Source organism: Marmota flaviventris, chromosome 2, assembly GCF_047511675.1.
Source record: "Marmota flaviventris isolate mMarFla1 chromosome 2, mMarFla1.hap1, whole genome shotgun sequence".
NCBI classification, from domain to species: domain Eukaryota; kingdom Metazoa; phylum Chordata; class Mammalia; order Rodentia; family Sciuridae; genus Marmota; species Marmota flaviventris.
The window spans coordinates 174884166-174907488 of record NC_092499.1 but is presented as its reverse complement, the minus strand read 5'-3'; the positions used below and the strand labels follow the sequence as shown (position 1 = coordinate 174907488).

At 36.3% G+C, this 23323-nt stretch overlaps 1 protein-coding gene and 1 pseudogene across 4 annotated transcripts in view; one reads left to right on the top strand and one right to left on the bottom strand.

Moving 5' to 3' along the window:
* Ptpra (protein tyrosine phosphatase receptor type A) overlaps nucleotides 1-23323 on the top strand; it is a 122049-nt gene that overhangs the window by 3021 nt on the left and 95705 nt on the right. The gene's annotated exons all lie outside the window — the stretch shown is intronic.
* LOC139704637 (small nuclear ribonucleoprotein F pseudogene) lies at nucleotides 21899-22761 on the bottom strand (annotated as a pseudogene).

The following is a 23323-nucleotide window of genomic DNA, read 5'->3' as shown; positions in this document are numbered from 1 at the left end:
GTTTTGGGAAAAGATATTTAATGAGTATGAGAGAGAAATTCCAGCAGTATGAAAGGGTATTTAGAGAAACAAATTGCCCCAAGTCTCTTGTCTCCTAACCTCTTCTCCAGGGATGGCTGAAGTTTCCAGTTTGTGACCCTTCTATAGACACTGTTCCTTTATAATGCTTCAACATAGAACAGATTCCACCATGATACAGACCAGTCACACCTTTTAAAAAATTAACATATTTAGGGCTGGGGATATGGCTCAATGTTAGATGCTTGAGGCCTTGGGCTTGATCCTCAGCACCGGGAAAAAACAAAAACAAAGCATATTTAGGAAATTATTTCAAATCAGTACCTATAGAATTGTTCATTCTTTGTATTGACATTACCTTATTTTAATGTATGACTATGTATTTGCACATGTAGCTTTATGTATTTATAAGTAGTCTTCATGTTAAACATTTGTTTCCATATTTTTCTCTTACAGCAGTGCAATACAAAGTACATATTTTGTTATGAGCTCATGTATAAAATTTTCTGAACAGAATGCTTTTAGAAGTGGAACTACTTGGTCAAAAGATGTGTCCATTTTTTAATTTTAAACGTGGTCAAATTACCACTTTTTGAGGTAATTCTACCAATTTATTCTCTCCCCCAAAATGTGAGTGTGTCTCAATGGATTGTCATCAGAATATCTAGCAGGATCACCTGGATACTTTTTCAACTTCCACATACCTACCCTTCTCTTAGCAGCCACTGGCACTCATGTCATTCTAGCCTATTTCTTTTATTTATTTATTTAAGGCAGCGTAATGCATTACAATAATACACATATAGAGCACAATTTTTCATGGTTGTATACAAAGTATATTCATACCAATTCATATCTTCATACATGTACTTTGGATAATAATGATCATCACGTTCCACCATCATTTCTAACCCCATGCTCCCTCCCTTTACCTCCAACTCCTCTGCCCTCTCTAGAGTTCGTCTATTCCTTCCAAGCTCCCTCTCCCTATTCTAGCCTATTTCTTTTAATTTACTGAGGGCCACATTGAGGCTCAGAAAGATCAGAGTGACTTGTACAGGAAAAGCAGTGTTGGGTGGTGATGGCTTATGTTTTGCGGCTCTGATATTTGTGTATGACCATTATCTTTCTGGAGGCACTTAGCAATTTGTAAACATTGTTGCATTATTTTTCTTTATGTGAAAAAAATGAGATGCAGGTGAAGTTGAGTTAATAGCTGGGAAGTTGGCCAGATATAGAATCTTGTTTTTTCAGTTCCAGCATAGTAACTAGTAAATGTTTTCAAATGCTAAAGGGAAGAAATTTTTTTTTTTTGTGTGTGTGTGTATAAATGCAACAAAAATAGCAATAATATAATACAAAGTTAATAAAGCTGAGCAGAAACTCACAAATAACCCAGTGTTAAAATTTGTTTTAATATATTTTCTACTGAAAAGATAATCCATTAAGTATAAAATTATATTTACTCTAAATTTATCTGTTTGTGTCCGTGTACATTGATTTTTTTAGTTGTAGTCAGTACATACAGATAATTTTTGAATTGTTGAATAGCATAAAATATTTTATATTTACTCATTTATATATCTTTATTGTTTTAAAATTATAGTATTGCATGCATCAACAGCTGTAGTTTGTACAGTCTGTTTATTTTTTCCTTTTTTACCGTTATAATTGGTACTTTTATAAACCTGAGTACCCTTGTTCAAATACTTCTTTTTTTTTTTGGATTATTTTCTTGGACCCTTACCCCTCCAGTATGCTCACTGTATCAGAGGAATATTTTATTGCTGAATTGTTACCTTTAAAGGTTGAACTACTTTACAACACTGTCAGCAATTTTATATGGCCCTGATTCTTGACAACACAGCCAGTGCTATCACAAACAAAAACCTAATATTTAATTATTTTATTAATTTAAAAGAAATGTTGATTGAGAAAAGTTTAATTTTCTTTTCTTTTTTTTCCCCCAGTACTGAAGATCAGACCTAGGACCTTGTACATCTTAGGCAAGTGTTCTACCACTGGGCTATATTCCCAACCCTTTATTTAATATATATATATATATTTAGTTGTTGATAGACCTTTATTTTATTTATTTATATGTGGTGCTGAGAATCGAACCCAGTGCCTCATACATGCCAGATAAGCCCTTCTGCTCAGCCCCAGCCCCCTCAACCCTTTTTAAGTTGATTTTGAGACAGGGTCTTGCTAAGTTGCCAGACTGGCCTTGAACTTATGATCCTCCTACCTCAGCCTATAGCTGGGAGAGATTATAGATATAATTTACATTTACTGAATGAGACAGATATTAGGAAAATATAGAATGGGATCATATTGGCATAAAATGTAAGACTAGATGCTGTTCTGTTGAATATACCAGGCATTGTGCTAGGAGGAGGAGATACCCCAGAGTAACATGGATATGATTTCTGTCCTCATGGCACTTAAGGGTTAGTGCAGTAGACAGAAATTAATCACTTTGTGGTAATTATAGACGTGGTAGATGTAATCAAAAGAGAAGAATAAGGTGTCTAGGGAGTGCCAGAGAAGTTCAACAGTTAAGCATCATTTGCAAAAGCCCTGAGCTGGGAAGGGATTTGGTAGCTCAGGGCAGCGCTTCTCTTACTTGAATGTGCACATGAACCATCTGGGCATCTTGTTAAAATGCCAAGTCCTGATTCAGTAGATCCGGGTGGGACTTGGGATTCTGCATTGCTAACCACCTCCTGGGTGAGGCGGATGCTGCTGGTGGGTGGATCACACTTGGTGGAGCAAGGCCTAATTGAGAGGTTGGTGAGCACCTGAAACTGACTGATCATGGTGAGCAGGAAGTGGCAGGTGGCTTGCTGTGACACTGGAGCCATAATTCTCTGCCCTGACTGTGCTTTTAAATTAACCAGGGTTAATTTAAAAAAAGAAAAAAACCTGATCGTTTTTATTTAATTGGCCATAGATAGGGCCTGAGAATGTGTGTATATATTTTAATTTTGCAGGTGATTCTTATGTGTCAGGGTTGAGAGCCACTGGACTGGAGAGAGGCAGAAGTCAGATTTTGGACTTTATGTTGAAGGCAAAGCTAAGCCACTGAAGGATTTTAAGCAGGAGATCGAGCCCGTCCGATCTGCAATTGTAAAAATTCACTATGGCTGCAATCTAGAGCAGTAGTTTTCAGAGAGGTGGATATGACAGTTTACTGAGGTGCTGGAAGAAATTTTGAATTTTCATTCATTTTTGTCTAAAAAAATAAAATAAAACATTTAATTTAGGGATTGTCATTGGCGTATTCTTGAGTGTGTAGATTACATAATGTTAATGTTAATGTTCAAGTACAGAATTTTGGGTGTCCTGAAGGAAGAGAGGGAGTTCTTCAGTGAGCAGAGTTATACTCATCTATTCAGTGGATTGCAGTTTTTTGTTTTGTTTTGTTTTGTTTGGTTTTTATAGTACTGTTGGACCCCTGGCCTTGTACATGCTAGGCACACACTCAATCATTGAGCCATATCCCCAACCCATTTTATTTTATTTATTTTTGTCATACTGGGCATTGAACCTAGGGCCTCACACACACTGAGCTATATCTCTAGTCCTTTATTTTGAGACAGAGTCTCATGAAGTTGCCCATGCTGGCTTTGAAGAGATTGTACATTCCTTTAATTTATATCTATATGCCTTCATCTATCCCAATAAATCTTAAATTTGGTCTTTTCATGTTATCTAATAATTCTTGGAAGTTCTGTTCATGATTTCTTAACATCATCTCTCTGTGGTCAACTCTGTTTTCAAAATTATATATTTTGTCTGCATTGCCTGAGGTTCTGTCTTCCAATTGGTTTAGTCTGTTGGTGATGCTTTCTATTGAATTTTTAATTTGGTTTATTGTTTCCTTCATTTTAAGGATTTCTGCTTGTTTTTTTCCCCTGCAGAATCTCTGCCTCTTTATTGAAGTGATCTTTCACTTCCTGTATTTTCTCTGTGATTTCATTCCCTATACTGTTCTTTACTTTGCAGATCAATTTAACTGTGTACATTCTAAACTCCTTCTCTGACATTGCTTCCACTTTGATGTCAATGGATTCTGTTATTGGAGTATCTTGGTTTGTTTGGGACAATTTGTTTCCTTTTTCATGTTGTTTGTATGTCTACCCATCTAACAGTGTGGATCTGAGACAGTAAAGTTTCTACCCTGTGGACTTAAGTGTCCCTGAATGTTTCTAGTACTTCACTTATGGAGAAGCTGCCTATCTGCTTTCTTGGTTTCATGGCATGGCACAGAGCAGCCAGAAACTCAACCTCCTCTATTCCGCCATCTTGTAAAACCTCCCCAGGCTGGCTTTGAACTTGTGATCCTCCTCCCTCAGCTTCCCTAGTAGTTGGGGATACAAGTATATACTATGACACCCACTTGCAACATATTGTTATTTATTTTATTCACTTTTCATTAAACTAACCTGCAAAGGTTTCAAAATGGATCTGCAAAGAAACCAACGATTGAAGAAAGAACTGATAATGCAAGCACAAGCAAACAAATAAGATGGCAGAGCTGATATTAGTCTTCTATTATGAACTCTTGACTAACTATTAAATTACATTAAAGAAATGAACTCATTAATATGGAGAATAGAAGCTTTTATGAAATATGGATTTATAAGAAGCTTTTATGAAATATGGATTTATAGCCTTCGTTATTAATAGGAATCTTTCATCAAAACAACCTTGAGATGGTAATTAATAAAATAGAGGGCTATCACCAGTACCAAGGCATTTGAAAACTTAACATCTGGAATATAAAGAGTTGCCCACGCCTTTTCCCAGTGTTGAGGATGCTAAGGATGTGCTATACCACTGAGCCACACCTCAGCTCCTACTTTTTTTGGTGCCAGGGAATAGACCCAGATGCACTTAACCACTGAGCCAGATCCCCAGCCTGTTTTTGTGTTTTATTTTGAGACAGGGTCTCATTAAGTTGTTAAGGCTGACTTTGAACTTGTGATCCTCCTACCCCAGCTTCCTGGGCCACTACTTAGCTCATAATCCAATGTGCCTGGATACTTTTTTTTTTTTTTTAAATGATGTTTAAAGTTATAAGCTATTCAATCAAGTGCTTTGCAGAATTTCTGGTTCTTATGAAAGACAAAAAGGCACATACCATTAGCAGGTTCTTCTCTTACCCCCCAGGCCCACTTAAACAAACAAGATTGATTTAATACATGGAAAATTACTTATCAAGAAGCCAAAATGCATTCCTTTTTCACTAAATAACGTTGGAGGATGCATAGGAAACATTGCTGAATTTGTGAACAAATAATATTAGAATAAATTTGATTCCTGTGGCATGTTCCTGTAATCCCAGATATGTGGAAAACTGAGGCAGGAGGATCCTGAGTTTGAGACTAGCTTGAATCTCATTCTAATAAGACCTTATCTCTAAATAAATAAGTATTTGAACAAATTTTGCAGTGTGGGAAGTTTGGTATACAATGAGTCCAGGGCTGCAGGTGTAGCTCAGTGGTAGAGTGCTTATTTAGCATGTGCCAGGCCCTGGGTTTGATCCCCAGCACTGGGAGGGGAAGGGAAAAAAAAAAAAAAAAAGATTAAGCAGCTTTTAGCATGTATTACTAGAGTCTTTTTGATAATTGAATTCGGAAAGAACCACTTCTGAGCTACTGGAAGACATACTCTTTTTTCTTTTTAAATATTTATTTTTTAGTTATAGGTGGAGACAAAACTTTATTTCATTATGTGGTGCTGAGGATCGAACACAGAGCTTCATGCATACTAGGCAAGTGCTCTACCTCTTAGCCACAACCCCAGCTCCTGGAAGACATACTCTTAATAGTGAATAATTTTCTTATTAAGAACATTGTTATTTGGAATAAGTGTCTAAGTGAAAACTACTGACAAAACAGTTACTTTGATTAAAAGAGAAATTCATTCATTGCCTTTTAATGGGCAAGCTGTCGAGTCAGGTTGTCCTTCGTTAGTTGTGTTGTATTAGAGTTGTTGATGGCTTATTTTCTTTTTAAAAAATGCCAGCTGGCCAGGTATGGTGGTACATACCTGTAATCTCAGCAACTTGTGAGGCCAGCACAGGAAGATTGCAAGTTTGAGGCCAGCCTTGGCAATTTAATGAGACCTTGTCTTAAAATAAAAGAATGTCAAAGGGACTGGAAATGGTAGCTCAGTGATAGGGCACCCCTAGCTAGGTTCCATTCCCAGTACTGCAAAAAAGAAAAAAGAATAAAAGGAAAAAAAAAAAAAACAGCTGTTGGTCTCCTTTCTATTTTCCTGACACCCTCTCCACATCTTTTAAAAATTTCTTCTCTCAATCTAACTTCCATGTATGAGAGAAAACATCCTACTCTTGACTTCCAGAGTCTGGCTTATTTCATGATGTTCTCTAGTTTCATCCACTTACCAGCAAATGACATAATTTCATTCTTCTTTATGGCTGAATAAAACTCCATTGTGTATATATACCACATTTTATTTATTCATTTATCTGTTCACAGTTGCTTTAACTTGCCTTTTGTGAATTGTGCTGCTCCAAACACTGGTATGTATATATCATTGTAGTATGCTGATGTTAGTTCTTTTGAATAAATACCAAGGAGTGGAATAGCTGGGTCATGGGGTGATATCATTTTTAGACTTTTGAAGAATCTCCATACTGCTTTCCAAAGTGGTTGTACTAATTTGCACTCCCACCAACCATGTACCTTTTCCCTCACATCATTGTCAATATTTATTATTATTTGTATTCTTTTATTTTCCTTTGATACCAGGGATTGAACCCAGGGGCACTTAACCACTGAGCCACATCCCCACCCTTTTTTATTTTTTATTTTGAGACAGGGTCTTGCTAAGTTGCTTAGAGCCTTAGCCTCCAGAGTTGCTGGGATTACTGGTGGGTACCACCACACCTGGCTATTATTTGTGTTCTTTGATTTCTATTCTAACTGGTATGAGATGAAATCTCAGTGTAGTTTTTGATATCCATTTCCCCTGACTGCTAAGGATGTTGAACATTTTTTCACATTATTTGTTGGCCATTCATATTTCTTCTTTTGAGAAATGTCTGTTTAGATCATTTAACCATTCATTGGTTGGGTTGTTTTGAGGTGTTTTTTGAGTTCTTTATAATATTCTAGATGCTAATCATCTCTTGGACGCAAAGCTGGCAAAGATTTTCTCCCAGTCTCTTCTCTTTTCACATTCTTAATTTTTTCCTTTGAGGTACAGAAGCTTTTTGATGCCATCCCCCTTAATGATTTTTGGTTTTCTTTCCCTCCCTCCCTCTCTCCCTTTCTTCTTTCCTTCCTTCCTTTTTGAACCAGGGATTGAAGCCAGGGGCACTTACGCATTGAGCCACATCCCCAGTCCATTTTATTTTGAGACAGGGTCTTGCTAAATTGCTTAGGGCCTAGCTAAGTTGCTGAGGCTGTCTTTGAACTTGAGATCCTCCTGCTTCAGCCTTTGGAGCAACTAGGATAATAGGGAGGTGCCACTATGCTGGCTCTAGGTTTTATTTCTTGAGGAGATATAGAGGGAAGGAGGAGGGGAGACAATGGGGAGGCACTGGGAATGAAATCTACCAAATGTGCTATGTCTACATTCAAATATACCATAATGAATCTCACTTATATGTAATTATAATGTAGTCATTAAAATAATAATGTTAATGACAGTGGGAGATCAGTAGAGTAGAGGAAGCAAATTAGTGGGAGAGATGAGGGAAAGGGAAAATACTGGGGAATGAGATTGACCAAATTATGTTATATGCATGTATGTATCCCATTATTATGTATAATTATAATGCATCAGTTAAAAAAAAAAAAAAGCCAACTGTTGCCAGGTGCAGTGGCATACATACCTATAATCCCAGCTATTTGGGAGACTGACAGGGAATATTATGAGTTCAAGGCCAGGCTGGGCAATTTAGTGAGACACTGTCTCAAAATGAAAAATAAAGCTAGGCACACTGGTATACCCCTATAATCCCAGTTACTCAGGAGGCTGAAACAGGAGGTTTGCAAGTTTGAAACCAGCCTCAGCAATTAGCAAGGCCCTGTGTCAAGTTAAAAAATAAAAAAGGGCTGGGGGTGTAGCTCATTGGTAAAGTACCAATAAAGTAAAATACACACACACACACACATCATCATCATCATCATCATCATCATCATAATAGTAACAAAACAGCATGTATTAATTAACTTAAAAAATGACGACTGTTTAGGACTGGGGATGTAATTCAGTGTAGAGCACTTGCCTAGCATGGGTGAAGTCCTGGTTTTGATCCCAGCACTACCCCCTCAAAGTCAGCTTTTTAGCATAAGTGTGGTACATAGCAAATACCATTTGAAAAAATAATCCTTAATCTGTATCTTCAAGTAAAGGTGTTATTTAAATTTTTTTTTTTTTTTTTTTAGTTGTAGTTGGACACAATAACTTCATTTTATTTTTTATGTGGTGCTGAGGATCGAACCCAGTGTCTCGCACGTACTAGGTAAGTGCTATACCACTGAGCCACAACCCCAGGCTCCAAGTAAAGGTATTATTTTAATAATGAACATGAAAGTAACTTATTTCTTCTTAGGAAAAAAGGTGCTGTGGGAAAGCACTTTCCCCTTGGTACTTTAAAAAAAAAAAAAAAAACAAGCTTTACTGAAATATAATTTACATACCATAAAATTCTGTGGTTTTTAGTGCATTTATGTACAATCATAACCATTATCTTATTTAAGGGCATTTTTATCACTCCAAAAAGAAACTATGTACTGATTAGCTTCACTCCCCATTCTGTCCTCTCTAGTCCCTGGCATATACTAATTTTTCTGTCCCTGTGGATTTGCCTAATCTGGGTATGTCATAAAAACAGAATCATATAATCTGTGGCCTTCATCCTACTATTGAACTACATCCCTAGCCATTTTTATTTTTATTTTGAGAGAGAGTCCTGTTAAGTTGTCTCGGCTGACTTCCAACCTGTAACCCTCCTGTCTCAGCCTCCAGAGTCACTGGGATTACAGGTGTGCACCACCACACAGGGATCTTTGTGTATTTATTTATTTATTGGTACTAGGGATTGAACTCAGGGGTGCTTTACCACTGAGCTACATCCTCAGTCCTTTTAATTTTTGTTTTGAACGGGATCTCATTAAGTTGCTGAGTGTCTCACTAAATTGCTAAGGCTGGCCTCAAATTTGTGATCCTCCTGTCTCAGCTTCCTGGGGGCATGCACCACCATGCCTTGTTCTGTGTTTAATTTTTTGAGGAATTGTTAAATGCTTTCTAGAGCATCTACTCCATTTTACAATCCTAGCAGTAATTCTATAAGAGTATCCATTTCTCCACATCCCTGTGAACACTAGTTATTGTCTATCTTTTTAACTCTAGCCATCCCAAGTGGGTTTGAAGTGGACTTGCCTTGTGGTTTATATTTGATTTCCCAAATGATTTATGATTTCAGTATGATTTGTTGTATCTATAAAAATTCTTGTAATTTTGCACATGAAAAATTTGGAAACATAATTTTGTAACCTGATAAAAATCTCCAAATATATTTCTAAAATAAGTTTTCAGATAATCTAATGAAATAAAGAACCTAGGCATTGATTATTAGCAGCTGTTAAAACCATTATGAGTGGCCATGTGGCTCAGTGGTCAAGTGCTCCTGAGTTCAATTCCTAGTACCCAGCACCCCCACCAAAACAAACAAACAAACCCAAAACACAAAACATTATGGAGCTTTATAATGGGCCGGGGGGGGGGGGGGTCAAGCTGGCAGTATTCTGATGAATCATAACATCTCTGAAATTGGGACAACCACATCTTTTGTTCCTTCTATGTGATATAGTGGGAAGAACATAACATTCATGAAATATTGCTCCCCTCTTCACAAAGCAAATCAAATCTGACTCAGATTAAGCTTCTAGATTTAACAGTTTATAGGATGCTATTAGCAAATTCAGAATGTGAGAAATACTATAGAACAAATGAATCATTACTGCAAATAAACATAAAAAAAGAGTAAAAAAAATTATTACAGTTTAAAAAAGACTCAAGACATATTAACTAAATGTAATGTGTATTGCCGCAGTCCGGCTGCAGCAAAATAACCGGGGGGTGACAAGCAACTTGTGTAGATTGATACAGCAGGAGTAGGAGCCGTTTATTGTAGGACCAGAGGGATATTTATACATTCCACACAGCTTATCTTAATTAGCATAAACTAGATACATCAGTCAACCAATAAGGAATCTCCACACTTAATGGCTCGCTGGCGTTACTTCACAAACCACTCCCTCTGGCAAAATGCCAGGCGCCATCCTGACTTGTTTACAGACTCTAACAGTGTATACCCAAACCAGCATTCAAAGATATTTATGAGACCATTGGGAATATCAGATGATTGTTATTTTTTTTAGGTATGATAATAGTATTGTGATTATATTTATTTTGTTTTTCGTGTGTGTTTGTGGGCGGGCGGGGGGGAGATATTGTATTTAAAAAGGAAGACACTTTTAGAGACAAGTACTGAAATATTTATGAATGAAATGATATGATGTTTGCTCCAGTACCATAAGAAAAGAGAAAAAGGAAGATGTACATCTTTAGCCAGATTTAAAGGAAAGTGTTTGTATTATTGAATGGTAGAAAAATAAATATCACAGTTAATAAGCATAGCTATAGTGATTGTTCCTTTTGGACCCATGTTTCTGTTTTGGCTCTGTTAGCCATTAAAACCAAATATTGACTTGAAATCATAGACTTTCAAACTATTTTATGACAAAGTGTTATAAATGAAATTTTTTGTCAAACATAATGAGAAATATTTAATCATGGATCACACAAAAAAATGGGTTTATATCAGTATTTTAGTGGTATCAATACCATTATTGTGATCATGATTCTGTTTCATTTGAAAATTAATTTTTTGAGGTATTTACTTATAGATTAGTACCTATGCCATAGGTAAAGATATGTTGGGAATGTTGCTCTTATTTATTAGTAGGTACGCAGTCAAAACTTTTGGTTGTCAGTACTGTGGAAAACAAACTGGGCAGATCACAGAGATTTATTTGGTGATTTGAGCAAATTTGACAAGTGATGACGGTGTTATGGAGTGCTGATGAGAGATGTGGAGATATGTGGACATATACTTAAGTATGATTTAAGAAGAAGCATTAGTAGGGTTCCAGATTTTGGGGTTTTTGGAAGACATGTTGGCAAATGGAGCTTCTGTGTGTAGGAAGAAGTTGAAATCCGGCTCCTGTGAATTGTGCAGGCAGTTTTCAAATATTGATTGACAAATAACTTAACCCACAATTAGTTTTCAAACATTGGTTGACAGACAGCTTAATGCAATATTGTAAATGCATTGATACTACTCATTAATAAAGAGAATGCCTTCCATTGATGTGTCAGCAGCACTGTTACCAGAACGTTGTGGAATAGTTCCAGGATTTCCGATGTTCTTCTAAAAGAAACTGAGGGCCCTGGTCTTTTATGATGCTTCTGTTCTCCTAGTTGCCTTTTCTGTGTCTCCAGTGATGTGAATGCTTCTCCCACTTTTCAGGGAGTAAGGCCGATCCCTAAGTCAGTGCCTCTACCTGCACTCTGCAAAACTCCCCATTGTTCCCTTCTTCCTGTCTGGGCCTTTGTTAGCCCATACCCTTTACTGAGTTCAAAGTGACCTGCTGGTTCTTTCTTTCCGAGTCTGGTGTGTTAGCTAGAGTGGACCTCTCAAGTTCTTAAGTCTAACCCTCACAGCTGAGAAGCAGAAGCAGCCCAGGGAGACTCCGCCTTGCCCAGGGTCTTGCTGCTAGCTGGTGGGTCATGGAAAATCCTTTTCCTTCCTGTAGTTCATGCCCAGTTAGCAGTAGTACCACTGCAGCTGTTCTGAACCTCTAAGGCAGGGATTCTTAGTAGTTGAATAACTACTAAAAAAGAAGAAAAACATGGTTTTGATATGTTTTTAGTTTTTATATTTTAAAATTGTTTAACTTAAAATTGTGTTTTTTTAAATAATTAATACTTAATACATGTTAAAATATGTCAGTAATACTAAAAATATATAGTAAAAGTTAATTCTGTCTCCTTCCATCTTCCCTCTTCAAAGACATCCCTTTCTATAGGTACTGTGAATAGTACTTGTAAAATCTTCCAGATATATTACATGGCTATGCGATGTAATAGTTATTTAAGTTTGATATTTCAAATAACAATAAAGGAGGATATGTTTTAGCAGATTAAGATGTGCTCCTCCTCTTCTCCTTCTTGTTTGTTTTTTTTTGGGGCTGTGGATCAAACCTAGGACCTTGTGCATGCTAGAGAGGTGCTAAACATGCCTGTGGATGATTGTGTAAGGAGGTTTGATTCAATTTCCCAGTGTCAGTGGAAATGGTTTCTTAAATCAGTCATACTTATTAAGTTAGTTTTCAAAGGTTCTACTTTAAGAAGGGCTTTTGTGTAGAGCAAGTGGTGGTTAGTAGAGCAGTTTAGTTATGTGTGAGTTTTCTAATATTGGGGGGGGGGCCTTTTGTGTATGGAAAGGACTACTTAAAATTACTTGGTTTTCAAATTAATGTTTAATTTATTAAAATGGCAAGTTAAAAATCTAATTTTCCTTTAGTTTTGTTATTGTAAGCATAGTACTTTTGTTTGGAATAAGGAACAACAGTTTTCACTTTTTAAAAAGTTAATGTTAATTTAATAGTTTAAATTCCTTCATACTCTTTACTCAGTTAATTAAATTTCCAGAGACATTTAAAATACACTTATACATTCAGTCTGTCAAACATAGTCAGTCCTTGACAGGTCAAACTTGAGATCAGTGCTTTTCATTAGCTAAATCTGAATTACCAGCACTTAAAAAATATTTATCCTAGCTCAGCGCCAGTAATCCCAGTGACTCAGTAGACTGAGGCAGGAGGATTCCAAGTTTGAGGTCAGCCTCAGCAACTTAGTGAGACCCTGTCTCAAAAATAAAAAGGTCTGGGGATGCAGCTTAGTGGTAAAACACCCCTGGGTTCAATACTAGTTCTTCCTTTCTCCTGTAAAAAAAGAATCCTAAACATAACTCAAAGTATTAGTACTATGTCTTTGACATACTTCATTTTATTGCTCACCATTTTCTTCTCACAGTTGTAGTGTCACTCAAATGTGGAGGACAGATTTACTATGTCAGAGAGACAGGTTTTTTGGACTGAAAATACAGGACTATGGTATAGTTATTGGTCAAGAGATTTAAGACTGGGAAAAGGCTCTGTGTTTTTAGGATAATCCTACTTAAGAGGTACCCTTCTTTGTAGGAGAAGCCTAAATGTGGTCTCAAAGGCAGAATCCATATCCAGAGTTTGTTTTGCTACCCTTTGTATTTTTTTCTTTTTTTCAAATTAACCCTTTAATCATCCCCCCAAATCAATTTGGATTTTGTGTTTCTTTCATATATTTTTTGTGAGGCCTATTATTTTAATTTTGGGAGTTGGATTGATTAGGGTTCATATCTTTTGCATGCCAGGTTTTGTGAACTTGGACAAGATACTTAACCTTTCTGAGTCTCAGTTTCCTCACCTGGTAAATATCTGTCTTTCCTTCCTTGTGGTTGAGTCAGGATCCAATGTAGCTATTTGAATTAACACAGTAACATTTTACCTTCCTCCTTTTTTTTCCCTTTGTGGTAGCAGGGCTCTTTACCACTGAACCATGTCCCTAGCACTTTTTAATTTTATTTTGAAATAGGGTCTCATTAAATTGTTGAGGGTCTCACTGTGTTGTTGAGGCTGGCCTTGAACTTGTGATCCTCCTACCTCAATCTCCAGAATTACTGGGTTTACAGGTGTGCACCATCACCCTCAGCTCCAGGAAAATGTGGTCATGGGGTGGGGGGATAGGAAGGGAAAAGAATTGAGTAAATGCAATAAACTGTGTGGTCTTTACTTTTTGAACTATCTTCCCCTTAGTTGTGTGACACACTGTCCTCATTTTTTCCTGTCTCTGGCTTTTCCTCAGCTCCCTCATACCCTCCTTCTTTGGCCACTCTTAAAATTACCAAGATATTCATCCTCAGCCTTGTGTTTCATCTTCCTTGCTAACCAGGAGAAATTGGTCTACAGAACAGATATGGTTGATAGCCAGCAACCTGCTTGCTTCCTCACTTGGCTAATTCCAAGTCTCCTATGACCTGCTCAGAACTGACCTCATCTGACCTCATCTTCCCTTTAAATATGTTATTTTTATAATCTCTGTCTTGATGAATGGCATAACCCAGAAACTTACACAGAAAGCTTGGATGATGATGTTCGTCTGGTTGGTGATACATTCTTTTTTTTTTTTTTTTTTTAAAGAGAGAGAGAGAGAGAGAGATTTTTAATATTTATTTTGTAGTTTTTGGCGGACACAACATCGTTGTTTGTATGTGGTGCTGAGGATCGAACCCAGGCCGCACGCATGCCAGGCGAGCACGCTATCGCTTGAGCCATATCTCCAGCCTGGTGATACATTCTTGTCCATCTTTAGTATTTCTCAAATTAGCCTACTTTTGCCCATCTCTTCTGTCCATTAGTTTAGGCTGCTTCTCATGTAGATAACTGTTGCATATTCTCAATTTTCTAATCATTACTACTTCCTTGTTCAAATTTGTTGATCACGTGACTGTCACAGTGATCTTTTTGATTTTCTGATCTAATCACAGCACTCACCAGTTTAAGATCCTTTGAATAAAATCCAAACTTCTTAACAGAGCAAGCTTTGGGGATTTAACCCCTTTTAACCCTTTTCCTGAGCCTATTGACTGTTGTCTGCTGTGTTCTTTCAGGCTCTCTGCCTTTGGATGGACTGCCCATCTTCCTGTTTCTTAAAAAGTATTAAAATTTCTTAGAAAGCATCTCCTTCAATGAGCATTTCATTACTGACTGCCACAAGACTGACTTCAGTATTGATCCTGTGCTTATTTCTATCAAGTCACTTATCTGATTGTGTATAATCCATATGCTTATACTGTATGATTTTTTTTTAAATGGGCAAAGTACTTTTTTCCCCCCCCCAAATATACATTTTTTTTTTTTTAATTGTAGGTGGACACAGTACACCATGCTAAGGCTTGAACTCAGTGCCTCACCCTTGCCAGGTGAGTGCTCTACCACTGAGCCCCAGCCCTAGCCCTCTATGATAATCTTTACATCAACTTGTGCAGATTAAATGTTTTATACTCTTAGACGAATCCTTATGGCCAAAATGTTAAGTAATATGTAAATTTACTGAGGCATGTGTTCACTTTACTTGCCCATTGAATTTAGTGGCAGCAGAACTAAGGTCACCTCAGTATTCAGTGAACGTAGGTAGATAGCCTCACTCAGCATCAAATTCTTTTTAATATTTCCGTTTTAGGCATGCCACAACTCTAAAAAAATCATTAATACTTTTAGTGTGAAAAGTGATATTCAGAAGGAAAAATTAATTCTATTTTTTATCTAGTCATCAAGATTTAGGAATCTCACATCAATTATGTTTTATTGTGTTTTGTAAAATAAATCATGATATCCCCATTTACTTGAAATTTTTTTTTGTGTGTGGTTTTTTGAATGTCAGAATTTTGTTAGTTTTTCTGCTACACTGGTTGCTCTTTGAGAACAAGGACTGTGTGACTTGTTTTATAGTCTTCTTTACCTCCAGCTCTAATGTAGTATCTGCTTTATAGTGGGAATGAAGGATTTCTTGCAGTAGAACCATATTAAAGACCCTCTGATTTTCGATTGCAAATTGATAACCTTGTGAAACAAACTGGTATTTCTTATAAATTAAAAAACACAACTCGATTATTAGGCATAGTCCAGGTACCTGGTTCCAGCAACAGTGCTGTGTGTCTGTGAGATGGAGTTTGTGCACGCTAACTGGGAATTTACCAACTCCAACCCCACATGCTGGGGATAGAACCCAGAACCTTCTGCTTGGTAGGCAAGTGCTCTATTACCCAAGCCACATCCCCCAGCCCTAAATGGACATTTTGAGGAACTAGGGATTGCTTACATTTTAATAACAGTTCAGGTTAGAAATATTTATATCATATTTAATTATCATTTAACCATATTTAATCTTTAACTGTTTTTTGTTCCCCAGATGATATGGGGACTTTTTTCTTTTCTTTCTTTTTTTGTCAAATGGCTACTTATTCTTGCTCACATATGGCTTATGAAAATCTGCATTTTGTTTGTGAACTCTTTTACCCTGCTTTGAAGCATAGTCCAGAACCTTTTTCTTCTTACCTCTTGACCTTCAAACTCAATGATTATTGCTTTTGATCCTATTTGTCTCTATTGTAGATGTCTTGTCATAGACGTACTTCCTACAAGAGGTTATTTAGGTAAATAGTATACTATATTTACCATAATTAATATTAACATATTGAATATTAGGATAAAAGTTAACAAAGATTTGAAGTAGTTTCATGAAAGTAATTAAAATAACAGTGGTGGGCTGGGGCTGTAGTTCAGTGGCAGAGTGCTTGCCTAGCGTGCATGCGGCACTGGGTTAGATCCTCACCACGATGTAAAAATTATAAATAAAGGCATTCTGTCTACCTACAACTACAAAAAAATTAAAAAAAATAACAGTAGTACTTCCTTTAAATAATTTTTTTTTTTAATGTGGTGGAGATAATAGCATGGCCAAAGAAAGAATTTAATTATTTTTGGTATAATGAAATCTAACCTGTAGGTTGCCATTAGAGCATGACAATTATATAATAAAAGAGCAAAAAAATTTTTTTTCTCCCAATACTGGGGATTGAACTCAGGGCTTTCCATTCTACCTCTAAGCAACACTCCCAGCCCTGCTTGTTTTTTATTTTGAGATAGGGTGTAAGTTGTCCATGTTGACCTTGGTGGATCCTCCTGCCTCAGCCTCTTGAGTAGCTTGGATAACAGGTGTGCACTACCATGCCTGGAAAACCAGAATAATTTTTGTGAGGTTTATTGATATAGAAGTATTTGGTTCACTGTTCATCTATTTTAGAATTTGTATTTTCTAGTTTTTAAACTAGAAAATACATTTAAACAAAAAATTTTAAGTCTCTGTAATACTTTCAGAACTCATAAAATTTTGTTTTCTTTTGTAGTGTTGGGGATTGAACCCAGGTCCTTGCAAATGCTAGGCATGCACTGAGCTATCCCCAAATCCTTCATAATGTTTTTAAGATGTTTTTTTTTTTCTTCTCTTCACTTCTTCCCCACCCCCACCCCCTTATTTAAGTTATGCATTGGTAACTCAAATATATCTTGGAGGCCAGGCAGGAAGTGTGAATGAGAAAATTTGATCTGTTGGGTTCTGTGTTACATTGGGGGTTCTATAGTCTACCTAAAGTAGTTTTTTTGTTGTTGTTGTTTTGTTTCTTTAAAATTTTTAACACATTATGTAATGGATTTGTGACTTTCATATTAACTGTGAAAGAACTATTAAAGATTGCATAAAATTTAGTTTATGTTTCTATTTGAAACTGAATCATTAAACAAAAATTTAAGTAATTATACTATTATTCTTTTATACCCATCTGAAATAATATTTACATAATAATAGCTCCTTAATTTTCCCAGGTACATTTTTCCCCTTAAGATTGCTTTATGTATTTTAATTATTCATTTTCATGTCTAGTTTCTGGTAGTTTATTGAGGACTAAGAGCATATTTATTAGTTCTAGTAGGAGCTCAATACATTTGTGTTAAATATTGCATAAAGTAGCAGGCATACATTAAACAGGGAGAGATTGTTTAAAACTAAAATGTGAGGGTAGTCTAGCATAACATTTCTTTCTTTTTATTTGTATAATGATTTGGAATACTGTGTCTGCACTAATTTTTTTTTTTTGCGGGGGGTGGGGGACATCAGGGATTGAACTCGGACACTCAACCAATGAGCCACATCCCTAGCTCAGTTTTGTATTTTATTAGAGACAGAGTCTCACTGAGTTGCTTAGCACCTTGTCATTGCTGAGACTGGCTTTGAACTCCTGGTCCTCCTGTCTCAGCCTCCTAAGCTGCTGGGATTACAGGCATGCACCACTGTGCCCAACTGTATCTCCCCTAAATTTTACCTATGTTTCTTGGGAATCACTAAGAATGTTAATGATGATACATCCATGTTGGGTTTGGTTTTGACAAATCTCTGCACACATGATGACCAAACAAGTTCATCACAAATAGCTAATGATACAAGAAAAGGTCTGGAGCCGGACATGGTGGCACATACCTGTAATCCTGGCAGCTCAGGAGGCTGAGGCAGGAGGATTGTGAGTTCAAAGCCAGCCTCAGCAAAAGTGAGGCACTAAGCGAATCAGTGAGACCCTGTCTTTAAATAAAAAATACAAAATAGGGCTGGGTATGTGCCTCAGTGGTCAAGCGCCCCTCAGTTCAGTCCCTGGTGCCAAAAACAAAACAAAAAACTGTTTTTAGAAAATATAATGAAATTTTAGTATCCCTTGAATGAAGAAGGGATTTGGAATTTGCACACCTCAGTTTTGTTTCTAGCAATGATGTTTCTAGCAGTACTGATAGTCACAGATCTCTTTGGGTGATTGTTTTCCTTTTTCTTCTTTTTATACTACTGGGGATTGAACCCAAGGCCTCATGCATGTTAGGCAAGTACTCTACCACTGAGCTACATCCCAGACCTTTTTATGTTTTATTTTGAGGAAGGATCTTGCTAAGCTGAACAGGCCTGGAACTGAAATCCTCCTGCCTCAGCCTTCAAGCAGCTGGGATTACAGATGTGCACCACCACTTCTAGCTGGGTCAGTTATTTTTCATCTGTAAAGTGATAAAGGACTTGATCATCTAAAATTGTTCTGTCCCTAAAATGATCTAATTCTAAAATGCTGTAATTTCTAAATGAAATGTTAAGACACAGTGAATGACCTTATCTCATTTTAAGGAGAGTTTGAGTAGTTTATTGAAAAATATCTAATACTGTGTGTGCACGCCTGCACGTGCATGTGTGTTAAAGAATTCTAGAAAGATAAAGAAGAAATAGGTAGTAATTACTAGGTCTGGTAGGAGGGGACCTGGATGGCTGGTGGGAAGAGATCTTTTATTTATTATACTTTCCTTTGTGTTTTTTGAATTTTATAACATGTATTTGATTATCCATTCAATAAAGACAATTTAAATATAATCTTGTATCAACAGTGAGGCACAAGATTTACTTGTTGCATATATAGCAGAGGGTAGATGATATAGCCTATTCTTAAATTTATTTTTATTTTTTACTTTTTTGTTAAAAGCTAACACATACATATTATTAGCCCAGGCTCACATTGGGTTAGAATCATCAATATTAGTATCTTCTACTTCCACTGTTATCCTACTGGAAGGTCTTCAGGGAAGTAACAAACATGGAGCTGTAAACTCTTATGATAATAGTGCCTTCTTCTGGAAATCCTGAAGGACCCTGTGTGAGGTGGTTTTACAGGTTTTTTTTTTGTTGTTGTTTTTTGTTTTTTTGGTTCCCAAGAACAGTTAACTACTGAACCATATCCCCAGGCCTTTTATTTGTGTTTGATTTTGAGTTGCTTAGAGCCTTGCTAAGTTGTTGAGGCTGGCTTCCAACTTGTGATTCTCCTGCCTCAGCCTCTCCAGTTGCTGGAATTATAGGTATGTGACACCACACCTGGCTTATTTATTTATTTTTTTGCAAGTAGAAGGCGTACACTCTAAAATAACAATAAAAGTACAGTAAATAGTTATTATCATTATCAAATGTTACATACTCTACATAATTTTATATGCTATACTTTTGTATGACTGGCAGCACAATAGGTTTGTTTATATTAGCATTACCATAAACATGTGAGTAGTATGTTGTGCTGTGACATTATGTTAGCTACAACTTGCCACCAGATGATAGTTATTTTTTTGACTCCTTTATAATATAGGGACCACTATTTCTTACGTGGTTCATTGTTGACCAAAACGTTATTGAGGCACATAACTGAATATAAATGTATACATAAAAAAAAAGTTAGAGTAAAGGGAAAGTAAGGGTGTATTGGTGGGAACCAGTCCAAAACTGTTAGTACAGAGAATACAGTTCATTAGATCCTATGCATCTATTTATTTATTTTGGTGGTGGGGATTGAACCTATGGCTTTGTGCATGCTAACACAGGCATTCTACCACAGAGCTACATCCTCAGTCCCCCATGCAGCTATTTAAAGAAGACTGTATATTGAATTCTCAAGTTATAGTAGCCAAGAAAGAGATGCCAAGAAATTCACTTGACTTACAAGATAAAATTGTGAAAAGCAGCTTTTTCTGGCACTAAGATTTGAGGCATTTTTATCTTTTTTTTTTTTTAATTGTCAATGGACCTTTTTTTTTTTTTTTTTAAAGTTGTGCTGAGAATTGAACCCAGTGCCTCACACATGCTAGGTGAACTCTTTACCACTGAGCAACCTCAGCCCCCATTTTTATCTTAAAAGAGGTGTTATGAGCTATTGTGGAAGATATTTTCAATAACTCTACAGTCAAATGGAGGTCCTTTGTTATGTTTTGGAGGGAAGTTTCTCTGAGTGGACCCTTTTTAAATTCTTATAGTCTGATATACAAGCATATAAATGGCTGCCCACTTTATAACTACTGATTATTGCCATAAATTTCAGTGTTCATGTTTGCTTGTCTGTTTAGGATCATTTGTTATATGATTATATATTTCTCTCACTTTCCCTTTTTTCCCCCTTTGGTGCTAGAGATTGAACCCAGTGCTTGTGAGCACATGCTCTACCAACTTTGTTTGTTAAGTAGTGCTGGGCATACTGTGTGAATAAAGGTTTTGCAGTTGTTTGAAATGGGAAAGTAGCAACATTAAGGCATACCAAGCAAAAACAAAAAACTGTTAGGGTAGTAATTACTGTCCTTATTGTAAGAGATGATTTACTTTTAACATTAAGTCTATTATCGTTAAATTGAGTTTTATTAATTTCATATTTTTATATTAATTTATATGTATGTTTTAGTTCTACTGTAGTTGAACTGTCCCCTAAAATGGATGTGCTGGAAACTTAATGCCCTATATAACAGTATTAAGAGATGGGATGTTGACTACCCCACCTTTACCCCATCCCCATACTGGGGATTGAACTCAGATGTTTCATTTTTTGCTATAATATGTATATTATTTAGCTTATGTTGATATATAGAGTTAACATTATTTTACTAATATACTGTTTTCTAATAAAATATATTTTACTATATACTATTATTTTACTAAAATAATAAGAGATATTAATATTGAGAAAATGTTGCTGCTACTTGGGAGGCCGAGGCAGGAGGATTTCAAGTTCAAGGCCAGCTTTAGCAATTTTTCAAGGCTCTATTCAACTTAGTGAGACCCTGTCTTAAAATAAAAAATGAAAAGGACTGGGAATATAGCTCAGTGGTAAAGTGACCCTGGTTCAATCCCCAGTACCTAAATAAATAAATAAAAAATAATTGAGAAAATGTTTAACTTTATACATGTTGAAAGTGGCTCAAAAACTTTAAAAAAAAGAATCAGTTGCTTTAAAAAAGGTCTCAGTTAATATATAATAACAAGAAAAGGGCTGAAATTCACCTTCATAAAAATTTCCAAAGCATATAATTAATTATCCTTTATAGGAAAAAAAAAAACATTGGGCTTACAGAAGAAAACCAATTTAAATGAAAGTTGGGTGTCTTTTAAAGCATTAGTTCTGTTACTCATCTTTCAGTTGTTTCAAATTTGAACTCTGCATGTAAATGTCTATGAATAGTTCATAAGCTGAAAAACAAAAACAAATCTTTATCGTCTAGAAATGTATATATAAAATTCCTCCACAAAAAGGTGCTATTCTGTTATTTCCCCATCTTGCTCTTCTTCAACAATCTATGTATTCTTCTGTAATAGCCAGTTGCATATTTATATAGTCATGTACAGATACCAGGTGGCCCTTGTACTCCATTCCCCGCTCAGGTTTCACCATCACTGGTGTTCCTGTTAATCCGTTGAGGAAAGGTTTGGAATTGAGGGATAAACTAATTGCGAATACCAGTGAATGCTGCAGGCTACTTACCAATAACCTCCTGAGTGAGATCTGTGTCTTGTGACTGGAACAGCTACTACTGCAGGCCCAAACTGCTAAGCATCAGGAGAAATGCAGCAAGAATAGATTTCTGATAAAAGAATGAATTCAGTCAGCACAAAAACTGACAGGTTCTGTAGCTATATGACAGGATAATTTTATGTTTACGTATGTTTCTTATAAAAATATTTTCTTTAGTATTGGGGGGTGTATAAGAATTTTAAAAGGGTTTTACATCTTTCTCATTTGAAAAACCCTGCTGTAGTGATCTGGTTGTAGATCTTCTAAGCAGATTTCCCCCAATCCCAAACCTTTCCTCAATGGATTAACAGGAACACCAGTGATGGTGAAACCTGAGTGGGGAATGGAGTACAAGGGCCACCTGGTATCTGTAGATGACTATATGAACATACAACTTGTGATTACAGAAGAATACATAGATTGTTGATGAAGAGGAGGAGGATGGGGAAATAAGAATAGCACCAAATGAAAGGCAGTTTTCTACGTGTACATCATTTCTCATAACTGAATTTTGTTGAGAGTTAGAAAAAGAAACTTTGAAATTATTTTAAAAATTGCCGATTAAGGACAATTTTAACTTACTTTGGAAATTAGAGTAGTCAAAAGACAACATACCCTCGAATAGGTGGCCATTTCATCTCTACATAAAGCAACTGTAGGCAGGACTAGATGGTTATCAAAAAGGATCCTGAATACTGGGTGTGGTGACTCATGCCTGTAATCCCAGTGACTCGGGAAGCTGAGGAGGATTGCAAGTTGGAGGTCAGATTCAGCAATTTAGCAATGCCTTAAGCAACTCAGTGAGACCCTATCTCAAAATAAAAAATAAAAAGGGCTGGGATATGGCTCAGTGGTAAAGCACCTCTGGGTTCAATCTCTAGTACCAAAAAAAAAAAAAAAAAAAAAAAAAACAACCAAGGGAGTGTGGGGAGTCTGACTGCTTCAACCCACAAATGACTGACTAACCCAGGCCTCTATCCTTCTCTTCGACCGATAGAGCATGATGCTAGAGAGTTTAATCTGAAAAAACATCAGAGTTCAAGAACCCACTTACTTACTTTTATGGCTAATGAAAGATGCCTGTGATTTGCTGAATTTCAAATAGTGTCATTTCCTGGTAAGTCCAACAGGACAATTCTTTTGAAAAAGAAAACTGTAGCAAACAAGAGTTTTAAAGTACTAAGGAAAACTGTTAGATAT